Source organism: Rhamphochromis sp. 'chilingali' (genome assembly GCF_963969265.1).
Source record: "Rhamphochromis sp. 'chilingali' genome assembly, chromosome: 14".
NCBI classification, from domain to species: Eukaryota; Metazoa; Chordata; class Actinopteri; order Cichliformes; family Cichlidae; genus Rhamphochromis; species Rhamphochromis sp. 'chilingali'.
In genome coordinates, this window is record NC_137941.1 from 4,525,386 (window position 1) to 4,543,330 (window position 17,945).

The window sequence follows — 17,945 nt, forward strand, 5'->3', positions numbered from 1 at the left end:
AACAGGATCAGTTTACCACACTTTCAGGATAAGCTGTAAAAGAGCAGAGCAACTGTAACTGTCCTTTGATAGCTCTTTTTCTTGCACTCTCTCGTTCCCTTTGTCTCTCAGTGGCTGCACTTTAACCTGTCCTGAATCAATTAATCTGGCTCAGGACAGGTATTGGAACCTACATGGCAGGAGGGAACCATTCCTCTCTCTTCCTCCAGCTGGCACTTTAAGCACATCCCCCATTTCTCACAGTTTCTGTTTACTTGCTGTCCAAGCCTTTCGATTTGCCTTGATGCAATTGCACTTCCTTTACAGCATGGTGAAAAACATTTTGTGTTGTTTAACCACACTGACTAGGTGTACATCCACTGGGAAGCCTTTGATGACCTCTCAGTTTTTCAGTGGCTGCTACCATGAGGCTGAATTGTATGCTTTAGAAGAGTATTTCAGCAAATATCAACTGATTATTTCAAATTTTGATGATGCTCTGACTTTTTTGCCACCATTATGAATACAACAGAGAGTAAGCGTGCTAAGATGTCAATGTTAACATTTAACAGTTATACTACAGGCTAATCTGGTGACTTACACTTCCATTTTTTTCCAGGTTTGTGTGTGACCTCAAACTTTCCTTGGAATATTTGGAATACACAAATTAGTAAGTTTTGTGTGTTGTCTAATTTCACACAAGTTGCCAGATTGTCTGAGATAAGCTGATTGAAACACGGTTAGTCTATCCTAGCTGTCAAAGGGTGAAAGATAAGGTACAGCCTGGACAGGTCACCAGTCTATCACAAGCAGTGAAGACCAGCAGACCCACTTAACAAGCAAGTGAAGGAGAGCAGGCAGGAGCGTAAGTGTTCAGGAAAGAGGGTTTTACATAGAAGGCTGTTCACAACTGACGAATTACAGAGAGCTGAGAGCCTCCAGCTAACCAAGAGCAAAGAAGGAGGACAAGATTGACTGGTACACACATGTGGAGTAACACATCATGAAGCAAGAACAGCATAATGCTACCACACATGAAGCTGGACAATCTGGAAAAGGTAGAGTGGATCACTCTGTCCTTAAGTATGCTGGCATTTGAAGAGGTGATATGCAGCAGGTGCCCCAACAGCACAGACTGGAGGCCATGCCTCCAGGCGGGAGAGAAAACGAGATGGAGAGCGTGAGGAGACGAGAGAAATACAGGGCAAGGAAAAGAAAAAGGAACACTGGTGGTATGAGGCCATGAGACCAAAATAGGACCATGACAGCTGTAGCCAAGTGCCCAATCTAGTTTCAAAAATATTAATAAAGTCACAATTATTAGCATTAAGCAATTCAATGTGCAGTGTTTTCTATTTACAGCTCATAAAGAAAGTTGCACACTAACAAAAAAGAAAACCTCTTAAAAGTTATAGCAACTGAAATCTGCCCTAAAAGGACTGAGGTATTGGTTATATGTAGGTGAAAGTACCTGCAATCAATAATCAATGGATCCTTTCCTAAATAACTCATGAGTCTTCAACACTTAGTTGAGGGTCCATTTTTCACTCAGAATAAATGATTCCCTGATAGCTGAGTGAGAGACAAAGATTTTCTGTCCCAGGAGGTTGTAATCCTTTTTACATTCATGACACGTGGAAGGTGCATTTTCTCAAAAGAAAAAAAAAAGATCTCACTGAAAGGCTTCTGTGACAGTTTAAACACGTGCATGGTTTTTAATGTGTTTTGACCTTTGCCACTTCGGTAATTCTAATGGTGGCAAAAATATCGAGGAGAACATCTTAAGAAAGGTGCTCAATATTTGATGCTCAAATTCACTTTGTGTGGAAAGAGTGTAGACTGGGAAAATGGGGGTTTGAAGCAGCTTGTCCTTCTTTTTCCTGCTTTTTTCATGTTGGTATCAGCATTTCTTTCAAAATGTCTGAGAATCCTTTCTTTGTATTCAAACATTTTGTTTTTACCAGTCGAGTGCAAATTAAGTACTATGATACTATTTTATTTAATGTTGGAAGTGCCAATGAATTAAGACATTTTTGCAGTAAATTGAATTGACAATGCATCCTTACTTAGAGCAGCAACAAACTCGAAGCAAATTTATTTAAACTGCTAACTTCGTCCAGGAAACATGCAGCACCAGTAGCGTGAGTACAGGACAGAGGCTACAGCTAATATTTATCTACTTTCACACACATGATATCAGCGCCATCAGGACCTGTCGACTTTATTGTCCCAGTACAGAGTGCCAATCCACTAATATAATTAGGACATAAAGATGCATAACATTAAATTGCTTTCAATCTACAAATGCAATACAGTTAGGTTTCAGACAACATATTGTACATAAAATAAATAAAAAATAAATAGATAACTACTAATGGGCGGGATACACAGGGAAAATTTACAAAAATATATGTTATTATATATATTTAGATACACTGACCAACAATATTCTAATCAAATCAGTTGTGGTCGTAAGTAATGCAGCCACTATCAGATTATATTGTTGTTAACGACTTTTGGAGTCCATTCAAGTGTTATTGTCAATTACACTGCCATGTGTTTCTGGAGCAAAGACTCAAGTGTGTGAGACAAGACAAGAAGCAGACAGGACTATATATACACACTGGGGAGTGTTTGGAGATAAGACAAGTGAGGAACAAGACACAGTTGAATGTAATCAACAGCAGAATGCAGTAGAATCCAAAACAAGAGGAGAGAAAATCAAAATATCAAAGAAAAAAAATAAAACATCCAAAAGACGTATACTAAAGACACCAGTCAACTACATTGGAACAACAAACTGAAAACAAAACAAGAAACAAAACCCAATAATATGAATGACATACACTGTAGCTTTTAACTCAATAACTGTTCTGACACAACAAAAAATTTAATTTTTTGGTTTTAAAAATCACTTGAGGGATTTCTTATGTATCCTTTATAGAAAGAGTACATTTTTTCTCACCATTTTACATTTAAGATCAGTAGACTGCCAAAAGGAAGTCATAATGAAGAGTTAATTAAAGATTTAAGATGGTGCTTTCAAATCCAAAACCTCAGCATAGCTCTCACATTACTTTTGATGTTATTATTATTTAGGCATGAGCCTCAATAAGCCTGAATATTTATTTTAGGGGGATTCCAAAAATCCCCCTAAAAGGCAAAAATCATTAATGATTTCCCCCTAAAAACAAGGTCAGTATAGTTCAAGCTTATAGTGTTCTCCAAAGTGCCATGTTTAAACACATCAGTGAACCGGAAGGGAAAAAAGTTATGGACAGCAATGGAGAGTTATGGACAGCTAATTTTAAATTAGCCCAACACCCTATCCTTCCAGTCTGGTGATGGTCACCTTAACTGTATTAATTCAATTCAATTCAACTTTATTATACAGCATCAAATTACAACAACAGTTGCCTCAAGGTGCTTTATATTGTAAGTTAGACCCTACAATTATACATACAGAGAAAAACCCAACAATCACATGATGTCAGGTTTCAGTTAACGGACTCAGGCGCAGACCGGGACTCCTTACAGGATTTACAGATTTTATTTACACAACGACACCAGGTGATGCTATTTACAAAGTGCTGGAGGGAGGGGAGGGGGGTCCAGGGTTCCGGGGTATGTGAGGGAAAAGACGGGAATCTGACGTCCTCCAAAGGCTCTCTCTCTTCACTCCCCACACTGGGGAAACACCATCCACTCACTCGTCCACGGGATGACAGGCAGGCAGGGAAAGGTCCGGGATAGATCTGTACACAGAGATTATAGTTAGAGGCGAACAGACGGAACGAACTCACAGATCCTTATTTACAATCTACTGAGCGACTGACGCTGATAACTCAACGATCCAGCGACGAGTGACACAGTGCTGCTGTCTTAAATCGGCCTTGTGATTATCCCGATCGGCAGCAGGTGCGTGGGCCAGGGGCGGGAGCCCATAATGAGCATCGCCCCGGCAGGAGAGAGAGAGAGAGAGAGAGAGAGGAAACATGTTGCCTAATACAGAATCAGCTGGTGAGGCACAGGGACCATGACACATGACCCCCTATGAGCAAGCATTTGGCGACAGTGGGAAGGAAAAACTCCCTTTTAACAGGAAGAAACCTCAGACAGAACCAGGCTCAGGGAGGGGCGGGGCCATCTGCCAGGACTGATTGGGGTGAGAGAGGAAAGACATAATGCATATCTTTAAGGCTTACATGCTATAGGATGAAAATGGTAATAACTAAATACAAACAGGTGGTGGAGTTTTTCTTTTGCATGTGTGCCATTCAAAGCTTTTCATTATTGAACTAATGCATTTTAATTTTTCATTTATTCATTAAGAATAATCTAGCAAAGTTTTTTTTCTGGTTCTTATAATTCTTTGATATGCTTTTAAAAGTTAACACTTTTTAAAAGTTTCTCAAATTATACAAAGAATTCATGGAGTAAATGTGGTGATACAGGATAGACTTCACTCATCACCTCTGCCAAAACCAGCTAACACAGAAACTAAACAGGTTTTTTCACTCCATTTCTGCCTGTCTCATATCAGATAAAAACAATACCATTTCCATCACTTTTTCCTTCACTTAACCCAAATACGCTATGGCTTTTCATTTAAACACACTAACCAAGTCTTGGCTGTACTTTGGTGCACCTTCAGTTTCATATGCCTTGTGCCTGTGTCTTGCTGGAACCTTGCACCTAGTGAGTAATGAGAACAAGGTGAGGGGGCTCTGGAGTGTAATTATTTTCATTTGGGAGACAGTGGGGGGCTGCTCTACATTTGTCTAAGCCATACGTGACAGCTCACTATCTACCAGTGACGGTAATGAGCACCAGGCCCTCATTATGTGTTGGGAATGGCACCTCTGAAAGAAAAGGCTAAAAATAAATGTTACCTTTCACTGTCCACACATGACAAGAGGAAGAGAAAAAAAAAGTCTAGCCACACATGTCATAAGCTGACTTGAGAGAGTGCCCTGTGGAAATATTGTCTTTTGGAAAAGTGTTGGTGCGCTAAAAGAAAGGACAGGACAAAGGAAGGTGAAACTGTGACTGGTGTTGGGAAGAATTTAATGATATGTACTCCAGCATGCTGCCAGCACACAAGAAGTGTGTGGTTTTATTTAGATCAACATTATACATGCACACACCTTTACTCACAAACACACACAACAACCACTAGATGGGACAGAAGCACAAAGCAGCCTTTAGGAAATTTTGTCCCCTGTCGCTTTACATATTTCTAGAGCACCAAGCTTCATTGCCTCGCCCTCGACTGCAGCCTGTTATTCTCAAAGTAGAAGAGAAATTGTACGGAGCAGTGACCTGGTGAGAAGAACTTTATTATCTGTCAGTAGACCGACCTTGCTTACATTAAAATGATTCTGGCTGGTAACTTTTGTCTCAGAAGCTAAAAGAAAGCTTTTCTTTTCCTCCTCAACATTCAGTGTTAAACTGACTCCAAAGTGCACTCGTCTGTGAACAACTCCTGCCTAATTTTTGTTTTTTTACATGTCAATGCAAGCATGTGCTTATGTGTTTGGCTGTTTGATTCACCCCTGCCACTGTTTTTCCCCAGTGTGATTGTAGCTGTAAGCATTAAGTGTATTTGAACTGCAATGAAATGGTTACCAGTCACTCTGTCTGTGAAGGTTCTCAGTCATCCAGGTCATCGTAGTCAAAGGAGCTTGCAAAGAAAAGCGTCTGGACTTCTTTAAGTTGCTTGAAGACGTTTCACCTCTCATCCGAGAAGCTTCTTCAGTTCTAAGGTCAAATGGTGGAGAGTCCCAGATATAAACCTAGTGGGAGTGACCCCCCACAGAGGGACAAAAGGACCCCCTGATGATCCTCTAATCGCCTGAGCCAAGGTGTGAAACTGGGTGTGGGTCCCAATCAGCCAGAGTTTCGGGTGTGTTCATTGTGAAACCTGGCCCCACCTTGTCATGCGAATTCCTGAGGTCAGATGGCCCAGGATGTGAGTGGGCGTTAGGGCGTCTGGGAAGGGAACTCAAAACTGGATTATAGATGGCAGAGAGTTGGTGTCGTAAACCCCCGCCTTTGTTCAAAGATGGTCGCTCACAGTGGACATAGATGGCTTCTTTCACTCCTCTTTCAAACCATCTGTCCTCTCTGTCCAAAATGTGAACATTGGCATCCTCGAAAAAGTGTCCTTTATCCTTAAGATGCAGATGGACTGCTGAGTCTTGTCCTGTGGAGGTGGCTCTTCTGTGTTGTCCCATGCGCTTGTGAAGTGGCTTAGTCACTCAGTGAAATGTCTTATTTTCAAAAATGTAACTTAAGGCAATTTATTGGTTTTTTATGTATTTTTTAGCAAAAATAAATAAAAATGAATGCACCTTTTTGCAGAAACCTGTAAATTGGCCTCTTTGGGCAAGACATCACAACTGGAAACATTATAAATGATGAAAGCAGAATTCAAAATCAGCATCTGATTTATGCCTGGTGTTTTTGCTCATAGTGAACTGTCTGATTATTGGGGTTTTCTTACAAACACCGTAAGGCCTTTTTAATTTGCAATGGGATGACTATTATGAATTGGCGCTGTATAAGTTAAACTGAATTGAACTGATTTATTGAAAAAGAAATGTGACTTTTTCGGATCCTACAGGGAACAAACAGTTGGGCAGATGCAGTGAAATACTCGAGCAAACTCAGCTGCACTGATGACAAAAGTAGTAGTATGATTTCTAAATCTGATCAGTGTCATAATTATATTTTAACTATGAAAAACATTTTAGTCAACATTTGCAATAAGAGTAGTCACGGCAGCCATTGTACAAAACTGTGGTGACTGCTCTCTTTAAAAGTCGGCAAATTAAATCACCTTCGCTATTCTTTGCATTTTGACAAGATGTTTTACTGATTCTCTTACTGTGGTTTAACAGTTTATGGAGATTTTCTATTACAGTTCACATTTCTGTAGTTAACAGTAGTTCCAAGGAATGAAAATAAGTTGTCTGTTATATTTGCTTAGGTAAAATGTACCACCCTAGTTTTGTTGTACACCAATCATCCATCCATTTTCTTCTGCTTATCCAATACAGGGTCACAGTGAGGCTGGAGCCTGTCCCAGCTGTTGTCGGGCAAGAGGCGAGGTACGGTTCGGACAGGTTGCCAATCTGTTGCTGTTTTTTTTTTACACTGCAAGTTTAAAAAATTTTTTTTGTTTAACTGTATTTCCTTTTCTTCCATCTTTTGAAGCTTTTGCAGTGGTTCAAAATGCCCTTAAAATTTGCATAATTAAAAAGCCACTGGTTCAAGTAATTTTCTGCCTAAAGGCTCATGAAGAATTGATGTGTGTTATGTTCAGGATTTAAGGACAATTTTCTTTCTCTTGCTGTGATGTTGTTTCTTTTCCTGTCCTTTTTTTTTTTCAAATTGAAAAACTCACTCTCAGCATGAAAAATTGATGACCCCCTTTGTGTGCCACCCCCTCTGCTGCACTGTGTTTTGAATTGAAAGGTAAGTGTTGGCTCACAGCCAGTTAACCACTAATGGCCCTGGACAGCAAGCTTCCACAGGGCCTCGTGGCAGGTAAGGCACTGTGTTAAAAAGCCCATTATGCTAATGCTCATTCTGCTGGGGGAGGGTGGGGAAGATCGCTATGACACTTCTCATCTCTATCATTAGTGGCAGCACATAGAGAAGTAATGGAGAAGCTCTTTACTGAAACCTGAGCCTTTTCAGAAGATTTCAAATGGGATCTGAGGGAGGTGTGGGCTCTTCTCTGCTAATGGGCAGAGCCTTGAGGGCTCATTTCCCCTGTTGAATGTAACAGACAGCGTATGATGAAATTCTATGCTTATTCTGGAAAATCCATCAGTTTAGCATTAAAGGAACAATCAGAGTAGCTGTTTGGAGAATGGACTTTTGCCTTTTTAAGAAGTGATTGCTGTTTCACATATATTTTTTTTACTGCACTGAAGAAAAAAAAAGAATAAACACAGGAAATGTATAATGGAAGACAGGAATGTATCATCCTTAATTCAATTTTTCAGGTTTTGTAGATCTAAATTGTATGTTACTGTCATGAAATTAAAACGATACAATATTTTTAAAGTGTTTTAGGTGCATAAATACTACAAATGGGTGATTTAGTAGGTGGTTTCTAGACAACATGTTTAAACCTGCCTTATGGGCAGTTTTTCTTGGACTTGGTTTCACTCATGTATGGCACAGTGATGTATGGTTAAATTGTCTTGTTATTCCTAATATCTTTATTATACCACCGTACATAGTCAGATCACAAGAATATACCGACAAAGAAATACATATGCTTTGATCCTTTTTGTAAGATAAGAGCCTTTACTGTGGTGAACTCTTCCATCCATAGTCCTGCAGTGGGTTTGACTGGTGAGTTGACAGTAGATCTGAATGTGAGCATGAATGGTTCTTTGTCTTTATGTGTTAGCCCTGCAACAGATTGGCAACCTTTCCAGAGCATATTCTCCTCTTACACTTTGCAGCTGGAACCTCCAACTCCTACACGATAAGCGGAAGAAAATGGATGGTTGGATGGTGAATCAATAAAATAAAAAGTATTTAAGGAAAGGAAAATGATTTCCTGGGGCATGCCAGAGTCAGGGATATATTAGTTACCTAGTGAATAATAAGTTCTTGTAGTCAAAATATTAAAAGAAAGAGAAAAACAGATGGTTTTAAGAAATGCTAAATGACCAAGGTCTGTGTGGGAGTTTCTCTAAAACAGCAAAGCTTGTTGTGTCTCTCTAATGAGAAATGGAGAGTCCTTACCAACCATAATCCTAGGTTTAAGAAGCCAACAACAGTGTCTTGATCCATCGTCAAACATCCTGGTATGGAAATCCCCAAAAGTTGATTCTGTTCATCTGGACAAAGCGTTTTCAGTTTACGTCCAGATGGACAGAATCAACTTTTGGGAGCAACAACAAAGTGTTTTGGGTTTATATGTATGTCTGATTCAGAATGGCAAAATCCAGTGAACAAGACTTTCACCATCTGCAGCTACTCTTAGTACAAGATGACACAGGCCACTGTCAGATAAATTTTTTGGTTTCCTTACTATGTAAAAATTGTAATGATGTTACATCCATCAAAACACAGCGGCTGCTTTAATTTTTTGTGCAACATAAATGCACGTTAAAGATTAGACTACAATGACCCAGGTAACCTGCTTTCCACTGCAAACTCATAAAGAGACGATAGTTCCACATACACTCGAGCGGCAGGACTTAAATATTTTATTGACACAGAAGCACAAGAAACCAAAGGTGAGGCAGAGGGCAGTATGAGTGAGTGAAAAGTTACACAGAGACAGAAAGCTGTCTCTAAAACATACGCTCAGAAACATTCACTTAGAGATAGATTTTGAATGAGCCTAGATGTCCAGAGTGTTATTCTCTAATGAAAAACATTTTAAGCTACCTCTGTGAATGCATTATATTCAAAAGATCTGCTCTGGTAGGATTGTTAAACTATTTTCTGAAGGACGTTTGGGTCTATGCCACTTTTGTGGAGTTTTTGGATCCTTCACCTCTACGATAAAAGGTATCATCCTCCTATGGTAATGTGTTATTAGTATAGGAGAGCACTGTCTATATGAAGTGTTTATACTTCCAAACATTATCCTCACAATGTGACACTTTGTCTCCAGTTTTGTCAGAAAGAAAATAAAAATTCTTTATCACATCCAGTGGTCTTAAGGTGCCGTTTCAGTACTTTATACTAGTGCTGCAACTATTCATTGAGTATTTTGAATAATTCGATTATAAAAAATTCTCAGCATAAATTCTTTATCACATTGACTGCATCACACAGTGAATCGCACAGTGACTGCAAGAATTTAACTAAAAATTGTGACATGCCTTGACATGTGACATGCCTACATCTTTTGAAATATTGAAGACCTCCTTGGTGTACTTTTCAAATGATATGCATCTCTGAATGTGACAGTTCAAATCTGTTTACTTCTGGATGAGGTCCCGATACAACAATGCAAAACATCAACTGTAATTTGTATCAGATGGCTGCTGTATCATTCCAAGTTGTGAGCAGACCAGCATCACAGCAGGTGTGTGAGAGCACTGGTTGCATATCTAATGTGCGTTGTCACGTCCCATTCTTTACTTTGTCTGTGCACATAGGGTGGAGCTGAACCCGAATACGGTATTTGGAAAGGCACAAATCATGTGTTTTTTACGAATACTTTTTTCGAACAAGTACTTTAAAAAATATTTGTATTTGGGAACAAGAAAAACTTTATATCAAAAAGCTGAGTTTCCTTATGAGACTGCAGTGCATGCCCGGATGAGTGAGTGAGGTGTAAAAGGTGACTGACACCGGCTGCTCCACACAACAACAGAGAGGCCTCAGCTGAGCCATAAAAGACTGAACTGTATCACTATTTTTGTTGAATAGATTGTTTTGTACCTTAACTGGGTTCCGGAGGCAGTTTATAACTTTCATGAAGATCGGGAGATTAATCAATTACGCTGCATTATTGACGTCTGCAGTCAGGTGCTCTCATGTTCGCTCTGTTTAGGTAGCTCTGTTAGCTCGGTAATTTACAAATAGGATGTTGACAGAGTAAAGTTAATGTTTGGTTTAAAAGGTTAAAACAATGCTTGTGTAGTTATGTCGAATTGAATGCACTTGTAGGAGTTACATGGTACATTTAAGTTACTCTGTCTTTTGCAGACAGCAAGATATAGGCTATAGGCTAGTTAACTTTAGCAGAGCTTCCTGTTGTCCAGTCATTCATTAACTTCGCTGAAACTCCCCATATGGATTTGGGCAACCAAATAGAAAAGAGTGTTGCTGCTGCTGAGCCATTTCTTGGTCCTCCACCAGCCAAAAAAACTTGATCAAGTTCTGTGTGGAAGCATTTTACATTCAGTGCAGCAGATGAAACCAAACTGATATGTGTGCAAAAGTCAAATCATCAGAGGCAGAGATATCAAACATCTGTCAACATCTGTTGTGCATAATCACATGCACTTAAAGCATCTTATTCCTGGTACTGTCTGCCAACCCCCCCCCCCTTACAAGCACCAACCCCCCACCAGCACCAATTCATCATCATAGCCATGTTCTGCCCCTGCAAGTCAGTTTGACTGTTCAGCGTCCCCGACAAGGACGGGTGGTGGTGGGGTTCATAATGTTCACAATGGTATTTTGTTAGTTGTTGGTTTTAACCATGGATGAGGCAATGGCTGCTATGGTATTTTCTTTTCGATGACGTTCCTTGTTACATGTTCATTGCTGGATTTGTGGACAAAACATCAACTAATATTGCCATCCATAATTATTATAATGGATATAATTAAAGAATACTTACAGTATAACATTAATTTACGCCTATTTTGAATTTTACTTGAATACAAATACTTTTCCCCCCTCAATAAATACAAATACAGATGAAAAATACTGCTTTGCACATGTCATATATACATATATATATGTTTACTTGGCAGTGGTCCACTTGTCTAATTCATGCAGTGTAGCTGGGCACTGGTCCCACCATGAGTCCCAGAGAGGTATAACATGAGCTATACAGCCACCTGCTTGATTGCACACAGAGTATAGTCATTTTCTATGTCTAGCCAGGGGGATTTGCATCAGCTTCAGAAAAGCAGATTGCTTTTTTTGCCTTCTAAATTTTACACCTGGTTAAGGTTGTGTAACGGTTGACCACATGATAAATATTTCAGACTGGAGGATTTTCTTTTCTTTCTGTCTTTCGGAAGACCAAGCTAATGCATTTTACAAAAGGCAGAGGGAAGATGATCTGTTTTCGGTTCCTTTGATTTCTTTACCTCATGCACATCATTCCAGCTAAGCTTTAGCTGAGGTAAATATTCTATTAACTTCAAATATTGTCTTAAAAAACATTTTATACAAATATTAGATGCAAATCACTAATACCACAGCAGCACATAAAATATAATGTGAAAAGTATAGAAATTAGATATTTTCACAATAATGTTGAATATCTTACTCTACAGCAAAGGTCCAAGTCGACCGCCAGAAGTGTAGAATGCATGAAATAAAAGATCTGTAGGTGATTTCACACGTTTACTCCTAAATCTGCTATAAATATAACTTGGAACTAATTGAATAACCATTGCAGTTTAAGCTGTGCAGGCTGGATACTGGCCAACAGCACAGCAGGAAAAAATATTAAAATTAAGTTGGATTTGTCAGGTTCTGCCTGGTACTAAAATTTTCAGTATTTCACACAAAAAAAATGTTTCTTGTATTATCATTTATAGATGTGTGTATAAAGTGTTTTCATAAGTCAATGGGATTTAAATTTTTAATTTTTTAATTTCAGGCTTGTTTCTTCTGATCGTGCTTCTGTGATAATTGGATTATTTCATGCTGCCCTTTAGGTATATATCTGACACTGCATAATACTGGGTTGTCTGTACATGTTACACAATGTGATCACATCTTGTGCAACATTTGATGTTTCTGATAAAGATATGTCCTTCCATGTGCGCACTGAACAAAAATGAATGACTCTATTTTTTCCTCTGTAAAATTAAAGACATCCTGTCTCAGAAAACTAGTTCATGTATTTGGTACTTCTAGGCTGGACGACCGTAATTTCTTATAATCGGGCTGTTCTTAATGCTCCTTGAAAAGCCTTCAGTTTATCCAATATATTGTAGCGAGTTAGAGCATATTTCTCCCATATTGGCTTTTCTTCATTGGCTTCCTGTGAAATCCACAATTTAATTTAAAATCCTTTCCTCGCATAAAAATTCATAAGACCTCATATTATTATATAATCCTATCCAGTATTATTCAAACAGACTCATAGCAGATGGTTTCCCCTCCCTGAGATTCCCTGATCCTGAGAAGGTCTCCTTCCACATGGAGATAACATTCCACTTGTTATCCTTAAAGAGATGGTCTCGGTGATCCACCCAGTTCATCAGGAGTTGATAGTAATGTAATACAGCACAGAAAATAGGAAGAAATACTGTCTTGGGACTGATTCTTTATGCCATTCTGTAATTGCAGCTTGCTGTTTGCATCACGTTGCCTTGTCTTGTTTTGGCAGAGCACAGGAAGCTTCTCTCATGATTTGAATTTCACTGTAAGCATCACAAATACAAGTAGTGTTCATGTCGAAATTATTGTGGTAAATGTAGCAATACGAAAGTTTCCTTTGAATAAAAAAGCATATTACATGCACTCTCATGCAACAGAAGAGTTGTTGATAATGGGAGTCTCTGAGCATAAATTAATAAGAAATCCACTTAACTTAATGTTGCATAATTAATACCTAAACAATTAACTTAATGGTGTTTTGAATCTCATGATTATTTGTTATTATTCATTGGGCAAGATGTTAGGAGTTGAAAAATTAATGTTTCACCCTCATGAACACAACATAATTCGAGAGAGATCATTTGATTAAAAAAACCCACAGTACAGTCATGTTTTATTTTTAACAAGAAGAACCCGTCAGGTCACATGCACCCTTATTTACTTTTTATCTTCTTCACAGTTGGTGTTGAGATTTCAGTAGAGCTACAATTCAAATAACCTGGAGATGATCACATTTGCATATACAGTACAGTTAAGCTCATAAGCTAAAAAGTGCACTCAAAGCTTCGCCTGTGAATCGTTGTATGCTGTGTTTTTCCATTTAAATGCATATCACTCTGAGCAGACTGCACTAAACATTAGAAGATTTAAAATTTCACGGGAACTGGCTGGGTGACAGTTGAAGGAACTGCAATCAATAGAGGTCCATCTTGGTGTTGCAGCAAATGAAAATTTCCGATCTGATTATCATCAAAAACACAATTAAGAGATAAGCAGCAAAGAAACCAGCCATAATGGGAATGCAAAACACCAAAGCAATAACAATTAAGTACCTCCACTCCTAGGGTAATGGAATCATGGGACTAAATTACATGTAATTACCATTTTATTTTGTAAATTTGCATTCTTCTGCAGGTTGAAAGGTGAAGGACACTGTCTTTGAACACTGCTTCATTTGTCCTCGCATTCTGCATGAATTTATCAAAATGTAGGGGTCCCTTTGAAGGCTGAGGACACAAAGAACAAAACCAGCTCACTTTTTGGATTCCCTTTTGTTGGTTTCATTGTTGTCAAAAAAGCATAATGAGATAGCATCTGGGCTGAATTTTTAATAAGAACAAAACTACATACACAGCCACATTGGATACTTGGTTAACAACAGAGGATCTGAAACACAAAGTTATTCTAATTCATCCTGAGGTTGACATGAAAGTACATAGCACATTTTCTGGCAGTATGTCCAGTAGTTGAAATGCCTCAGTCAAGAAAAGCCTTCCCATTTGTATTTCTACATTTGAGAGGTACTCCTCAGTTAAATTACAACTGCAGCCTGTTGGGGATCATCATCAGTATTATTCCTCCTCAAGAGACAATCAATGTATCAATATGTTCTAAATGACACATTTTTCCAGTAGCTGCATGGATTATTCACTTCAGAACCAACGGTGGTCTTACTGACAACTTGTGAAAATTGCAGTCTCTAGAGCCACAACTGCATTTTGTTTCAGTGCCATACGTTTACTTATTATACAACCCCATAGAGTATCTACACTAACTATATTATCCAAACACTAAAAATTTGCGATTTTTCAAATACAGCTCAGTGAACTTTAAATTACCTCAAGTGGCAAGCACGAAGGTTAGCTAGTTCTACAGCTCATAGACTATATGTGGCACATGTGGTGAACATTAGTAAAAATTATATGTTAAAACACAGAAAAAAAAATCTGCACAGGCTTTCTAGTTCCTTATACGTAGTTTGTCAGTAAGTTATTTAAGGTTGTGCACATTAGTGCTTTGAGTTCTGTGGTAAAGTTTTAGTGGGAGCTTGTGTATCAAGATAAACTTGTACACAGTAAAATAATTGCAAGTTATTTTCACATTCTATTCTTAGTTGTAAATCACAGAAAAAATGTGATTGAGTTCTTTTTCTTGTTATATAAATTTGTGAGACTGCTTTTTCTCATGCAGAAATAACCTTCAATTTATTATAGAAATACTTATCAAGAGATTAATGCATGTACATCCATATCTTTTCTGAAGTTTATCCTTCCACAGAGAGATTTCTTTAAACCTCCTTCTACATCTACTCTACCCTTCAGAGAAGCAAACATGGAACACTCTCCCACATTATAGAACAATTCCTTGAGGCCTCTGCAACAGCAATATAAAGGCTCCACTGGGCCTGACCCTCTTACATGCATACAGTCTCTTTTATTTCAGACTTTTCCTCTGGAAAGCATTGAGATCACTTGTGCAAGAGATGACAGGTAGAACAGAGAAGGAAGCGTGCACAGTCTGCTGACCACAGTGGCAAATGCGTTGGAATAAACTGTGACTTTCCTGGTTACAGTGTCTTTCTTCTACTACATGACACAACATAGATTTAGACCCACTACATACACGTACCTTCCTCAGTGGAATAAGGAAATGTCATCCCGAGGAGTAAAATAGCACAGAAATCTTCAAAGAGCAGCCATAGCTTTGAAGGTGTCGCCGATAGCTTCAAAGAGCAACACACATCTCCCAATGGGCTGGAACCTCATAAGCGTATAATGAGAGGTGCTGTGGGGGTTTCTTAAGACAGACCATCTAACTCTCACCTATATCATTTTACCAAAGCTTTCTGTGTAGTGAACTGATCAGAGACTCCAGATAAGCCATATTCATACATCAATGGTGTGTTTTGCGATCGTATCAGCCTTCATGAAAAATGACTTCACTGTTGGTAAGCCAAGGTGTATGGTAAAGACCAAGGCACAGTAAAGAGATACCCTATGAGATTTGCAACTTCAAAGTTCCCTCAGCAGAGAGGCAGAGCAAATACTCTGAGAGCTTTGAATAATAGCCAGTGGCTGACACGTGAAATATTCTCCTTAATTCATAAAGAGGACACCAGCCATAGCAGATGCAATAAAAAGTGCACCTAGTCATTCCATGCCCAGTATTTAATGTTGGTCTGCACTAGACATTTTTATCCTTTTGTGCAGAAAAGTATAAAGACCAGAACTTCTGAGAAATTCTCTTGCCAAAATATTTTCTGATACATTGTGAACTCTTAAATTCCTGGTAGCCACAGAGACAAATTGGAGGCTGCAGCAGGTGGCACAGCCATTCTAGACATCTTAGAAGTACGTTTTGCTTAATCAAGAGTAAAGTAGAGGGAAGATGCTGTTTATTTTACTCTTTTTGTAAAGCTGAGAGCTGTATTTCACAAAGCCACAACATTATTTATTTTTAGGCAGCAAGCCGACGGATAGATTTAACACAATGTGGAAATAATCCTTTGATGGTTACATCAGTTGCACATGGGGTCTGTAAACAATTCATTTATGTATTTTCTCCACTTTGTAGTTGTCAAGAAAGAGACATTCAAAGGTTTTTTGCAGGAAAAAAAACACAAAAAAGGTGTTAAAGAACTATTCTTAAATCAGACTTGGAAGGCATTGTTAAGGAAGCTTTGAAAAAATGCCGTTCGTGCTTTGAATAAAGTTCAGCCTGTGTACATGCTAAGATTATGCTAATAACAACCCTTACTTTTTTAATCCCTTTTTCTTTCATATTTACTTTGCCTCTCTCCATAATTTATGAATATACATGAGACTTCTTCACGCAGGTAAATGTGTTTAACAAGCTCTTGCGTCGAATGACATTTTGAGTTTTGTAACATGATCCTAACGCGAGAATGTGAAAATGTGATTGAACATATTGAGAAACGAGTCATGTGCTTAATTGCTGAGCAGAGCAAGTGTTGGTGACATCTCATCCAATCAGTGTGCTTATGATTAGCAGGTTGTTAGAGCGGTGAAAATGAGGTGATGAAATTGAGATGATTTATTCTGATGCTGATAAGTAAACACGTTAGTGAGAAAAAGCTCACAAAACTCTAAAATTTACTTGGAGAGAAAGACGAAATATACAACTGATGATGTCATGTTTGTAATCTTTCACCTCTAATCGCATTTTGTGAGATGCTGACAGAACATGAAACAAATATTATATATTAGTAGTCGTCAGTTCCGTTACCTGCAAGTTTTAAAAAATAATAGAACCTTAACGAAAACACAGGGAAAAGAAACAGCTAATATTTTATGTATATGTTATATAAAGAGTGGGGATAGGTTAATTGGTTAATCCAAATTGCCCATAGGTGTGAATGTGCGAGTGAATGTGAGTGCGAATGGTTGTCTGTCTCTGTGTGTTGGCCCTGCGACAGACTGGCGACCTGTCCAGGGTGTACCCCGCCTCTCGCCCTATGACAGCTGGGATAGGCTCCAGCGCCCCCCACGACCCTGAAAAGGATGAGCAGACGCGAATGGATGGATGGATGTTATATAAAGATAAAGGTTGTAAAAATTAAGTCAAGACACATCCATCTGACTAGTGGACACCTGGTCACATTAAGGGTATTATAAAAACCCAAGAACACATCTAACATATTGTACTGGTGGGGTCAGAAGCAAATAATATTCAGGATCGTGGTCATTTCATTCTCTGGATCCCTTATTTTGGATCCTCAAATGACTGTTTTGGGCCTGAAATTCCCACAATTTCAGAAGTGAAAATAAACTTGCAGGTTTGATGAGCAAGTGTAGAGGTGCAAAGCTTAATTTTTCAGCCCTGGAGGTAAAATTTGATATGAAATTAATGTTTATAGAGGATCATGTTCCCTAAAAGGTTAGTAGGTCTCTTCAAGATCAGACATTTTATATGAATGACATTTCCTTACAGCTTAACACGATTTGGATATTTCAGGTTAAAGAGTGTTAAATCTGAAGGTTGCTATTTTGCACGTTCCCAAGGCCACACATGTTCATTTTTCCTATACATATCAACCAGATAGATGAAATATGTGACGAATCTAAATAATATATATTTTCAAAATGATGCCTGGTCTTATTCAACAAACAGAA